We start from the raw sequence: 12002 nt of genomic DNA, 5'->3' as shown, positions 1-12002 counted from the left end.
TTAATAGTCTAACAATATTGTCCTGATTTGTCTGAGAAAGAGCACAGATCATTTGTAAGCTGCCCTGTGTGCCTTTGGACTGACACAAACATGCGTGTGCGTGAACACACACACAGAACAAGACATCTCAGAGCTATTGAAAACCCTTATATCTCACTTTATATCAACCTTTACTCCTAGATCCTGCAGGCACAGTGCCTTTCTGACAATAACTTTCCTCTGAACGAGTGGAGAAAATAGACCTGACTTTGCTCAGTAGTTCTCTCCTTCGAGAGTCACCTTGAAGGAGACGCAGATCTCTGCAGTGAACACTACCTGCTGCTTTTGCAGAACGTCTGACTCTAGCACTTTCTCTGAGCTTAGAGCTGTGGCAGGCCTGCCTCTGTCTGGCTCCTGATCAGGGCAGAGAAGTGGAGTGAGGGCAGGGTCTGTAGACAGGTGTGTGTCTTAAAGAGAACCAGCATGCTGACTTGAATATGGGCAGCCTCAGGGCAGGGGAGGGGATGAAATGTCAGGAGCAGCTTTCCTGGGAGACCAAGCTCCTTTTCCACTAAAAGCAATATCTAGAGTCTCGTAAGAACTCTTCAGTGCCTGTAGATGTGTCCAAACTGGAAGATCTCACCTACAGACTGAGCCTGGGGAAAAGGAAACTGGATATGTAGAGACTATGAACGTGACACAAATAATTAAGGACCAAGGTCGTGTTCCCTGGGAGCAGCGTGGGGCAGGTCAGAGCCATGGTGGGGCCCCTATTTCCAGCTTTGGCTCTAGTCCTGGCTAGGGAGTGAAGTAAGCTGCATCCACAGGGCTGAGAAGCTGGCATCTTTCACAATGGAAGGAACACTGGCATCAGAAAGCCTGTTCCGAGGTAAAAGGGCAACGTGTGGGTACAGTGGCCCTGGCCCAGAATGTGGGTGAGTGAGCAGGGCGCTCGTCTCCCAGGCACCCAAATAAACAAAGGCAGCAAGACGGATGCTGAGGCCACCCCGGGGCAAGTTTCTCTGTGTTCCCGTCAGAGTGCAGTTCAGAGATGACACCTGGTTCTGCCAGAGCTGCAATCCCAGGGCTCCAGCCCCACCAGCCCACAGGATGGCCACACGGGGGCTGGCGGGGCTGGGAGCCTTCACATTTGCTCTGTATTTCACCTAGTCCTCGATGACACAATCAACAGAAAGACCCAGGGCTTATGGAATGCAGGCCCAGCTCCTAGGTAGCTCATGAAGGGCAAGACAAGAGCCAGGAGTCAGCCAGGGTGAGGCACCTGAGCTGAAGTTCTGAGACGTCCAGTCACCGTCCATATGGAAATGGTGTTGTTGATATTGGATCCAGAAGCTGTATTTGTGGCTTTAGTTTATAAAAGCCTTCCTGGACATACTGTCTCATGTAGTCTCCTGAGCTGGTAATGTAAGGGGAGGCAACGTGCCCCATTTTACAGATGAGGAAACTTGGGCTTAGAGAGACTGGTAAGCAGTAGGTCAGGTCTTTTGGGGAAGGCACCAGACCCTCTCACTAGAGATCTGTGTGCAACCATATCCTTCCTTTGTTTCCAGGCTTTTGTGTCTGCAAACTCATTTTGTGTCTGCAAACATATTTTAATCAGGAAGAATTAAATATCAATTTCCCCTCCCATCACCTTCTTATTACATGTCCCAGGCAAAGATAGGGCCAGAGTTCTCCTCATTACTTCAGAGGAAGATCAGTGAAGTCATGGTAACCCTGGCTACTAGTAGAGAGGGTGTCCAGGCTGAGGACAGCTGTGCAAAGAGACTGGAAAGAACAAGGCACTTTCACCCACCACACCTGAGGTAGGCTGCTGTGAGTGTGTGGTCCCCTCCCTTACTCGGTCAGCGGGAATCTGTACAAATAGATTTAAAAGGCAGGACACAGTGTCCCTTGGCCAGGACAGATGGCAAAGGCAAAGGAACCTAGTGGAGCAAAACAGACAATGGAGGAGCGTTCATACAGAAAGAAGGTGCTGTTCCAGGAGGCACCTGCCCCACATCTGCGACCCAGTGGCAGCACTTGAGTCCATGACTGGAGTGGGGTGGAGGTGGTGCTGGGGTCTCCAGGTGCGCAGTTGTCTCCCTGCTGCTTGGTTCTGGTCAGCAGGTGAGTACGACAGTCTCCGTGATTACCCCTCCTCCTCTGTGAGCAGCACAGAATGTGGCCTGTCTTCCCCAAAACAGTCTTCTTTGGAGAGGTGTCTCTGGGGCAGCTGGCCATATAAAGCAGTTGTGCTTCATGCACATGCAGACACACACACACACACACACACACACGCACTTCATACACACACATATATACTTCACAAACACATATACATACATACACACACATTCACTTCACACACACATGTATATACGTCACAAACACATATACACACATACACACATGCACATACACACACCTCACACAAACATACACACACATACATATACATACTTCAATACATATATACACAATACACACACGTACACATGTACATACTTCACACACATCACACACACACATTTACATGCATACACACCTAACATGCACAAACATATATGTCGCATACACATGCACACACATTCACATACACACATATGCACACACACACCTCACACACACGCACATACCTCACATATACACCCATACACAGGCATACCTCACATACATATATACACAATATACACGTACAGATACATACACACATACATGCTTCACACACATCACACACACATTCACTCACATACCTCACATAGACAGACACACACACATACCTCACATGCACACACAAACATACATACCTCACATGCACATATACACACATATCTCATATACACACATACACATATACATACATACACACCTCACACACATGCATACACACACATATACATACCTCACATACACACATACAGATAGAAAATACACACAAACCACACACACACTGCACAGACACATACACTTACACATATAAATGCCCACACACCAGACATACACACACACACACACACATCACACATACAGACCTTACATATACAGGTACACACATACAGACAAAAAGTACACATATCACAGAGACACACACACTACACAGACACATATAGTCATACATATAAAAACACAGACACAAGACACATACACCCTACACGCAGAAGCGCATGCATCACACACATACCCAGACAGCACAGATATACACAATTAGTCAGATATTCAACTGTGAGTTTCTGCTGCCACCCAGAGGCTCAGCTTGGAAGAAGCAGATAGAAGAATGAAACCCCCTTGAGATCTTAATTTACCAACGATCTCTGCATCCAAGAGCAAGTGCTTATTTTTCCAAATCCAGGGCTAGAGGGATTCCAGTTAGGGAAAGGATACATGTGTTATTTGGATAAGGAATCTACCTCGTTGATTTAGTAAAATCAATTTCCCACTCTTTTGAGCTCTGAAAATCGTACGTATGCGTGTGCACGCATATGTATTTGTTTGTGAATGTGCATGTGCACATGTGTGCATGTGAGAGAAACCTGTACATTGTGTGTATACACATATATGTGTGTGAACATGTGTAGTGTGTCGTTTCTGAGAAGACATTCTTGTAGTAATAATCCAACCAGACATGATGCCAAAAGTCATGGGAGGTTTAGGACCAGAGATCAGGGAGAAGAAAGGGCAACTTGAAGCTGCAAATTCATGATGAGGTAGAACCCTTTGAGAGCTTATGAAACAATCGGGCTCAGGCTTCCAGACCAATCAGTTCAGAAACCCTTACCAATTTGTGTAAATAAAGTTCTTTCTGGAAAGCCTGAGCATGATTCTTTTAAAGACTCTCAGAATGGTCATATTGTCCAGCCAGGGTAGAGGACCACAGTCTGCCTCAAGTGGCAGCTACCTTTCTTTCTGGAAAGGGCCAGACACCTATTGTCAGCTTTGAGAGCTGTACTGTTGAAACCATTCAGCCCTGCCTTTATATCCCAGAGGAAGCCACAGTTGACCCATAACAAATGACCATTATCCATATGTATTCCAACAAATCTTTAAGGAGAAAATTTGGCTTTCATGTATTTTTTATGTGTCATGAAATATTCTTTTTCTTTTGGTATTTTTTAAAATTTATTTAAAAATTCAAAAATTTTTGAATAAATTCAAAAATCATTCTTAGCTCACAGACCATGCTCAAACAGGCTGCAATGAATTTGGGCCATGACCTGCAATTTGCCAGCCTCCAATTTTTGTCACTGACTGGAGCAAAGCTCTACATCTACTGCAAATTGACACTGAAGTTTTCAGTACTGCAGAGCTTCCCTGATAGCTTAGTTGGTAAAGAATCCACCTGCAATGCAGGAAACCCTGGTGCGATGTCTGGGTTGAGAAGATTCCCTGGAGAAGGGAAAGGCTACCCACTCTAGTATTCTGGCCTTGAGAACTCCGTGGACGACAGTTCATGTGGTCCCAAAGAGTTGGACAAAACAGAACGACTTTCACTACTGCAAAATACCAAGGCCTCATAATATTATCAGAAAGGTTATTGGTATTTTATGTATACGCAGGATCCATTCTTATTCTTGATGGCATATCTGATAAGCAGCTATTTCTCTTTCCCCCAAGGGGAATAGTGAAGCTAAGTTCCAATTTAAGCTTCTTGATGACTTCACCCATTATTGGAAACCATTGACCATCCAGACAGCAGCATCCTTTAATCTAAGGCTCAGAGTAGGGATTAGAGTGACAATTTGAAGATGGGTTACTTGTGATCTTTCCTTTTCTTTTCTAGGCTAGGGTTGCTGCTTTGAAGACTTACAGATCAAGAACATTGTAGAGATGTATTTTGCAGCTCTTTGCCGCCTACGTGAAGTCTACAGGTAACATGAGCATAATGTCTAGAAATATTTACACACGGTTAATGTGTCAGACTATGACGGGTGGAGATATGAATATTTGCTTAAATTTGGAGTTTGAGAACCATGTACTTTGAGGTTTTTTTCTAGGTACTATTAGATTTTTCTGTTTGGGGGATTTTAGTCAACTTTTAACAATGACAGTTAACTTCACCTTTCATTTAAACAACTCAAAAATGTGGACACAGTTTTTGAAATATAATTTTCTTTAGCTATCTCTGATCAATTCTGTTTTTTTTTTCCCCCTCAAATTAGTGGCACATTTTCTGGACTTTTGCTTATAACTCTTTTCTTGGTCAATTTGTATATCCTCATTAATTTTCACTACACCTCAATATGAATACAAGGAATAATGGTTCCATTTTCAGAGGGAACAAGAGAAGTTTGAGGGGCTACCACGGAGCCTTATGAATCTGGCTACTTTTTTACCAGATGACCTCAGAGTTCCTTCCATCCTTAATATTTTAAAATTTCACAACTTTATGAATGTGCTACTGAATTCTTCCATAAAGAGGATGGATTGAAACTTTATCCCTTAAATTTATATCATTATAACTGTGAAATATAATTCCTTTCATGTAACTTTTTCTTTAATAGTACTAATTACAATAACACACCCTGATATCATTTCAAACTAGATTAGAAAGAACATTAGTGATGCCACCACAATCTCAGTCCTTAAGTCATGTTTCCATGTCTTTTCCCAAGAGTGCAATCTTTGTTGACCTCCTGTGATAGACTGAACTGTGTCCCTCAGCCCTCCCAACCAATTAAAATGTCTAATGTGACTGCATTTGGAGACAGAGCCTTTAAGGAGATAATTAAGTTTAAATGAGGTCTTAAGAGTGGGGCTCTGTCTGACAGGACTGGTGTCTGTGAGAAGAGACTCCAGAGATTTCTCTATGTGTCTATGCAGATAAGGGGCCATGTGAAAGCACAGCAGGAAAGCAGATTTCTGCAAGCCAAGGAGAGAGATTCATCAGAAACCCTTTTATTTCTGAGATTAATTTTAATACTCTTCTTTATTCAACCGAGTATATCCAATACTTTTATTTTAATATATAATCAATATAGAAATGGCCAATGATATGTTTTACACTTTTACAGGAAGTCTTCAAAGTCTGATGTGTATTTTACACTAACAAAGCTTCTGATTTTAGACTAGATGCATTCCAAATGCTCAGTAGCCAAGTGTGACTTATGGCACCATATCAGACAACAGGGATTCATGTCATAGTCCCAAGTTGGCTGTTCAATATGTTCCACTCTGCTTGATCAATACTAAATAGATAACATGGGAATGATTAGTTAATTAGCTTACAGGTCATTACAGATAAGTGCTCAACAGCAGAAGTCTCTTGAAGGCACTGTATGCTGGTTACGAATATGTCTTTGTATTATATTTCCTTTGACTCAAATATGGAAAAGGAAAGCAGAATGTAAAAGAAAAAGCGAACACCTTTCTTAAAATATTAGGGCTAACAAGGGTGGTAAATTAGATTAATTTTAGAAATATTCAGTGCTTTCTCTATACTTCCAAGAAAGCTCCCTTTTCTGTTGTTATCAGTTTGGTTATATGACTTGGGATTTAGCACTCATGATGGAGTAGAGGCTTGAAGAATGGTTGCACAGTTGGGCCCTCACACATGGGATAAACTCCTGGTTCAGGAGCTGGATGTCAGACACATAGTACAGAGCTACCCCAGCTGATACCCAGTCAAGCCCAAGTCAATACACAAATGCCAGAGATATCTAAAATTTTGAATGCTTCTGAAATTAGGTGGTCGTTTGTCGCGCAGCATTATTGTGGCAATAACTAGCTGATAACTGTCAAACACAAGGTACTTTCTGAAATGACATTATAGGTCATTGTGCAAACAGGCAAGTGTATAAGCTTTTGCTGTGGCAACAAAAACTGGTATTTTCAGTGTCTTAAAGCAGGCAGCATTTCTTTACTTCTCACTCCTGAGTTTGCAGGTAGGCTGTGCCAGTTTCCCTACAGGCTGCAGGTAGGCAGATATCTGATTCTTGTGCATTTTCACACTGAAGGAAGGACCACTATCTGGGACAGACAGCAGGAGCACAAGAATGAGCCAAAACAAGCACGTGTGTTTATGTCTTTGCACAGCCAGGAGTATCTACCTCCACTCTCACACTCTCATCCCAATAAACCAAAGCAAGTCATTCCATTACTCATGGGACAAGAATATCCATCTTCCAGGGGCAGGTTGGGAGTGTGACAAAGGGAATATTTTCTGAGCAATAGAACAATCTCCCAACAAAAGTCATATAGCCATTTAGTTTGCAGCTTTTCATGAACAGTTTGATTACCATAAATGATACATTATGATGCACAGTATTCCCTAATAATGATATTGATATCTAATACAGCTTTCTAAGATCTTCACTAAAGTTCAACTAGTCTTAGAAATTCTCTTAGAGTGACATGCACATAGAAGAAAAAGAATGAGTGAAAGCCGCAGTCACACAGTAAAAAGAGCTGGGAATAATTGGAATGAATGATTATCATTTTCTATATCCCGAGTCCATCTGGATGAACAAGCTTGCTTTCTGATGTATAACAGGGACACGTGGACAGGGAAAACTGTCTGTCATATCATCCCCTGAAAGCTGCTGTCATCTTATTATGTCTCCAGTGACATTATCTGTTGTTTTAGAGTGACTTGCACTCATCCGTCCTGATGCAACCTATGGCCTCCTTCTCTTTGAGGCAAGAACAACTGCTGCACAGGGGCCATCAGCCCAGTAGCCTCACCTGTCATGTTCCTGGTGCCAGGGACCCTGTGGGAAAGGCAGGGCCGAGGGACAGGGGAAGAAAAATTATTTAGGAAGTAGGAGAGAGTTAGGAAGCAGGAGAGATTAGTCATCATGATGACTAATACGAGCCTCTGAACATGAAACCACATTTGTACTTCCCACAAACATGACTCAGTGTTTCATCCAGCATAGCTCCTTACTGTGGTGTTGCCTCTAAGTTGAGTTTTGCTGCTGCTGCTGCTGCTAAGTTGCTTCAGTCGTGTCCGACTCTGTGCGACCCCATAGACAGCAGCCCACCAGGCTCCCCCATCCCTGGGATTCTCCAGGCAAGACCGCTGGAGTGGGTTGCCATTTCCTTCTCCAATGCATGAAAGTGAAAAGTGAAAGTGAAGTCCCTGAGTCTAGTCTGACTCTTAGTCACCCCATGGACTGTGGCCCACCAGGCTCCTCTGTCCATGGGATTTTCCAGGCAAGAGTACTAGAGTGGGATGCCATTGCCTTCTCCAAGTTGAGTTTTAGTGGTAGTTTTAAAAAGGTCTCCTATTTTATTTAGCATTTTAGTCAAATTTAATGATATTAAAATTACAGGATATAATTTTGACAGTCTCCTGAATTAGGTTGTGCATCCTATTTTCCTGTTTTATGAGTATGTTTTCATTAATGAAAAAAATAATTTGAGAAAGGAATACAAAATTCCTCCTTACATTTCTAGGTCTTCCACTGGAGCGCCTCTGTTTTAATTTACAAGACTTTGTGATTTACAAGATTGATGAACATGGAACATAGCACCAGACACTACTATTATCTCCAAATGTATTCAATATTTTGACCCTCTTGCATCACTGTTTTGAGAAAGAGATCTTCAAATAAAACATGTGATATTACATGTAGTTTCATCATTATGACAACTAATTTAGTTGTCAATGTTTTTATTTAGAATGAAGTGAAGTGTTCTTAATATATGTATGTGTTACTTCTTTATGGAAGAGCTTCCTTTGAGATACTTTGGGTAAAGTAGGTATTTTGACTTGGGAAACTGGTAAGGACATCATCTCAGTGCACATATATCTTGTGAATTTAAAGAAAATAAGAAGAGTTTTGAGATTGATCTATTTATTTTATTTGATTATGGTAAAAACAACTAAAATATTTTTGCTTTTATTTCCAATATTATTGGAGGTGGGTCATAGAGGATCCTGCTATGATTTATGTTGGAGAGTGTTTTGCCTATGTTTTCCTGTAGGAGTTTTATAGTTTCTGGTCTTAGAATTAAAAGCTTCTGCACAACAAAGGAAACTGTAAGCAAGGTGAAAAGACAGCCTCCAGAATGGGGGAAAATAATAGCAAATGAGGCAACTGACAAACAACTAATCTCAAAAATATACAAGCAGCACATGCAGCTCAATTTCAGAAAAATAAATGACCCAATCAAAAAATGGGCCAAAGAATTAAACAGACATTTCTCCAAAGAAGACATACAGATGGCTAACAAACACATAGATGCTCAATGTCACTCATTATCAGAGAAATACAAATCAAAACCAAAATTAGGTACCATTTCACACCAGTCAGAATGGCTGTGATCCAAAAGTCTACAAGCAATAAATGCTGGAGAGGGTGTGGAGAAAAGGGAACCCTCTTACACTGTTGGTGGGAATGCAAACTAGTACAGGCACTATGGAGAACAGTGTGGAGATTCCTTAAAAAACTAGAAATAGAACTGCCTTATGACCCAGCAATCCCACTGCTGGGCATACACACTGAGGAAACCAGAACTGAAAGAGACACGTGTACCCCAATGTTCATCCCAGCACTGTTTATAATAGCCAGGACATGGAAACAACCTAGATGTCCATCAGCAGATGAATGGATAAGAAAGCTGTGGTACATATACACAATGGAGTATTACTCAGTCATTAAAAAGAATATATTTGAATCAGTTTTAATGAGGTGGATGAAACTGGAGCCTATTATACAGAGTGAAGTAAGCCAGAAAGAAAAACACCAGTACAGTATACTAATGCATATATATGGAATTTAGAAAGATGGTAACGATAAGCCTGTATGCAAGACAGCAAAAGAGACACAGATGTATAGAACAGTCTTTTGGACTCTGTGGGAGAGGCTGAGGGTGGGATGATTTGGGAGAATGGCATAGAAACATGTATAATATCATATGTGAAATGAATCTCCAGTCAAGGTTCGATGCATGATACAGGATGCTTGGGGCTGGTGCACTGGGATGACCCAGAGGGATGGTACGGGGAGGGATGTGGGAGGGGGGTTCACGATGGGGAACACATGTATACCCGTGGTGGATTCTTGTTGATGTATGGCAAAACCAACACAATATTGTAAAGTAATTAGCCTACAATTAAAATAAATAAATCTATAATAAAAAAACTAAAATATGATCTACCCATTTAATAGATGTTTAAGGGCATGGTACAGTATTGTTAACCACACGCACAGTGTTGCACAGCGGATGGCTAGGGCTCATTCATCTTGCATAACTGATACTTTATATCCATCGAACAGTAACAACCCATTCCCCCTCCTCCATTCCCTGGCAACCACTATGCTACTCTGCTTCTCACATAAGTGGAATCATAAAATACTCATCCTGTGTTTGGCTTATCTCACTTAGTACAAGGTCCTCTAGGTTCGTTCATGTTAACACATGTGGTAGAATTTCTTTCCTTTTTAAGACAGAGTAATTTTTCATTGTCTATATCTCATCTTTTTTTTTAATTCATGGTCTATTATGGAAACAGTTTATATCTATCAACAGATAAATGGATGAAAATCATATTCATCTATTAATGTATAAATTTTCCTTGGAATATCAGATGATGCTATTGCTTTCCACAGGAATGAAAAATGAGAACCATGCCTATCAGAATCCCCAAATTGCAAATTACTGTGATTCCAGAAGCCTGGCCCTCCTCTGAGCTTGTTTTTATTCCCTTAAAGGACTCTGCAGCCATGTCCCAGTCTTGGCTGCTAATGGCATGACTCACCCAGAGAACACACCTGCTCCTTCTGGATTTGAGTCAGGAAACACTGGACATTCTTTTTGGGATTTATATTTATAGGAAATGAAAACTGTCAAAGCAGGACTGTTGATTAGCAACATAACATGAATCTCCCAGAAAACAAATTTAAAAATAGAGTTCTTCAGTCTTCTCTTCCTCTTAAAATCAGAACAGCTTCATTTCCTGTCAGTCCCACCAACATCTCCATGATGTAGAGTGATGCTCTATGGCATGCTGCTCAATGTTGTTATTTTTTTTTTCTCTGCTTGAAAGTGAAACTGAAAGTTGCTCAGTCTTGTTCGACTCTTTGGGACCCCAAGGACTACCAAATCTATGGAATTCTCCAAGCCAGAATACTGTAGTGGGTAACCTTTCCCTTTCCCAGGGGATCTTCCCAACTCAGGGATCAAACCCAGGTCTCCCACATTGCAGGCAGATTCTTTACCAGTGAGCCACGATTTCTCTGCTTAATATGTGTCTATCTTTGTTCAGCCACAGAGCTACTATAGAGAATTTTGTTTGACAATAGAAATACCAGTGTGAATGTTTTTGACTTTCTTCTTCTCTTCTCATTTTGGGCTCTGTGACTTTGTACAAACTTAAGATCTCAGCTACCATTTCATCATTCAAATTGCTTACTAGACATGACCATTCAGTTTTAGCATAGTCACAAAATCCAAAATGTCACCCATCTTTTCATTTCTTTAAACTTGCTTCTTTCTCTGGAGTCTCTGGCTATACGAACACTATTCACTTCAGTTAGACTTTTTGTCATCACCTCCCTCTCTTTTTCTACATTCTCACTAGTTAACTCTTTCATCTGGATCATCTGATGAAGTCTTTGGAACTGTTCCTCCAACAGCCCTTTGTAGCAGAACCTGATTTCACACTGCCAAAATATTTGGGGCCTCCTTTCTGTTTCAGGCTGCAGGAATTCTCCAAAGCCAAGCCAAAGACTTTTCTGCCCTTCCACTGGTATCCCAGGTTCCACGACACACTCCAGCAGCGTGTAGCCCAGGACTGTACAAATACCCTGGCTCCCTCATTTCAAGGTGTGTCTTCCTCATCATTTCCAGGATCCCTGCAGAATTCATTCCAGCTGCTCTGGGGGTAGCTGGTTTTATTATATACCTTTTCTTCTGTTGCTTTCCTTCCCTTTTCTCCATCATTTCTCACCCCGTGACCTATATTCTCTGTACTCTCGGAGGTGCATCTGCCTTCCCTCAGCCTTATGAAATGCTAGGGACTCTTTCTGCTGTATCTCAAAGTTCACATTTTCAGGAAGTCTTACCCATCACTCAATGCT

General features: G+C 41.5%; 1 pseudogene; it reads right to left on the bottom strand.

The window, feature by feature from the left end:
* Positions 1-767: 767 nt before the first annotated feature.
* Positions 768-12002, bottom strand: part of LOC147367626 (casein kinase I pseudogene) — a 31523-nt pseudogene continuing 20288 nt past the window's right edge.

The sequence above is a fragment of the Bos grunniens genome, chromosome 8 (genome assembly GCF_055505025.1).
Source record: "Bos grunniens cultivar Pamir isolate PY7600 chromosome 8, Bosgru_T2T1.0, whole genome shotgun sequence".
Taxonomy (NCBI): domain Eukaryota; kingdom Metazoa; phylum Chordata; class Mammalia; order Artiodactyla; family Bovidae; genus Bos; species Bos grunniens.
This window is presented reverse-complemented; position numbering and strand designations above follow the sequence as displayed.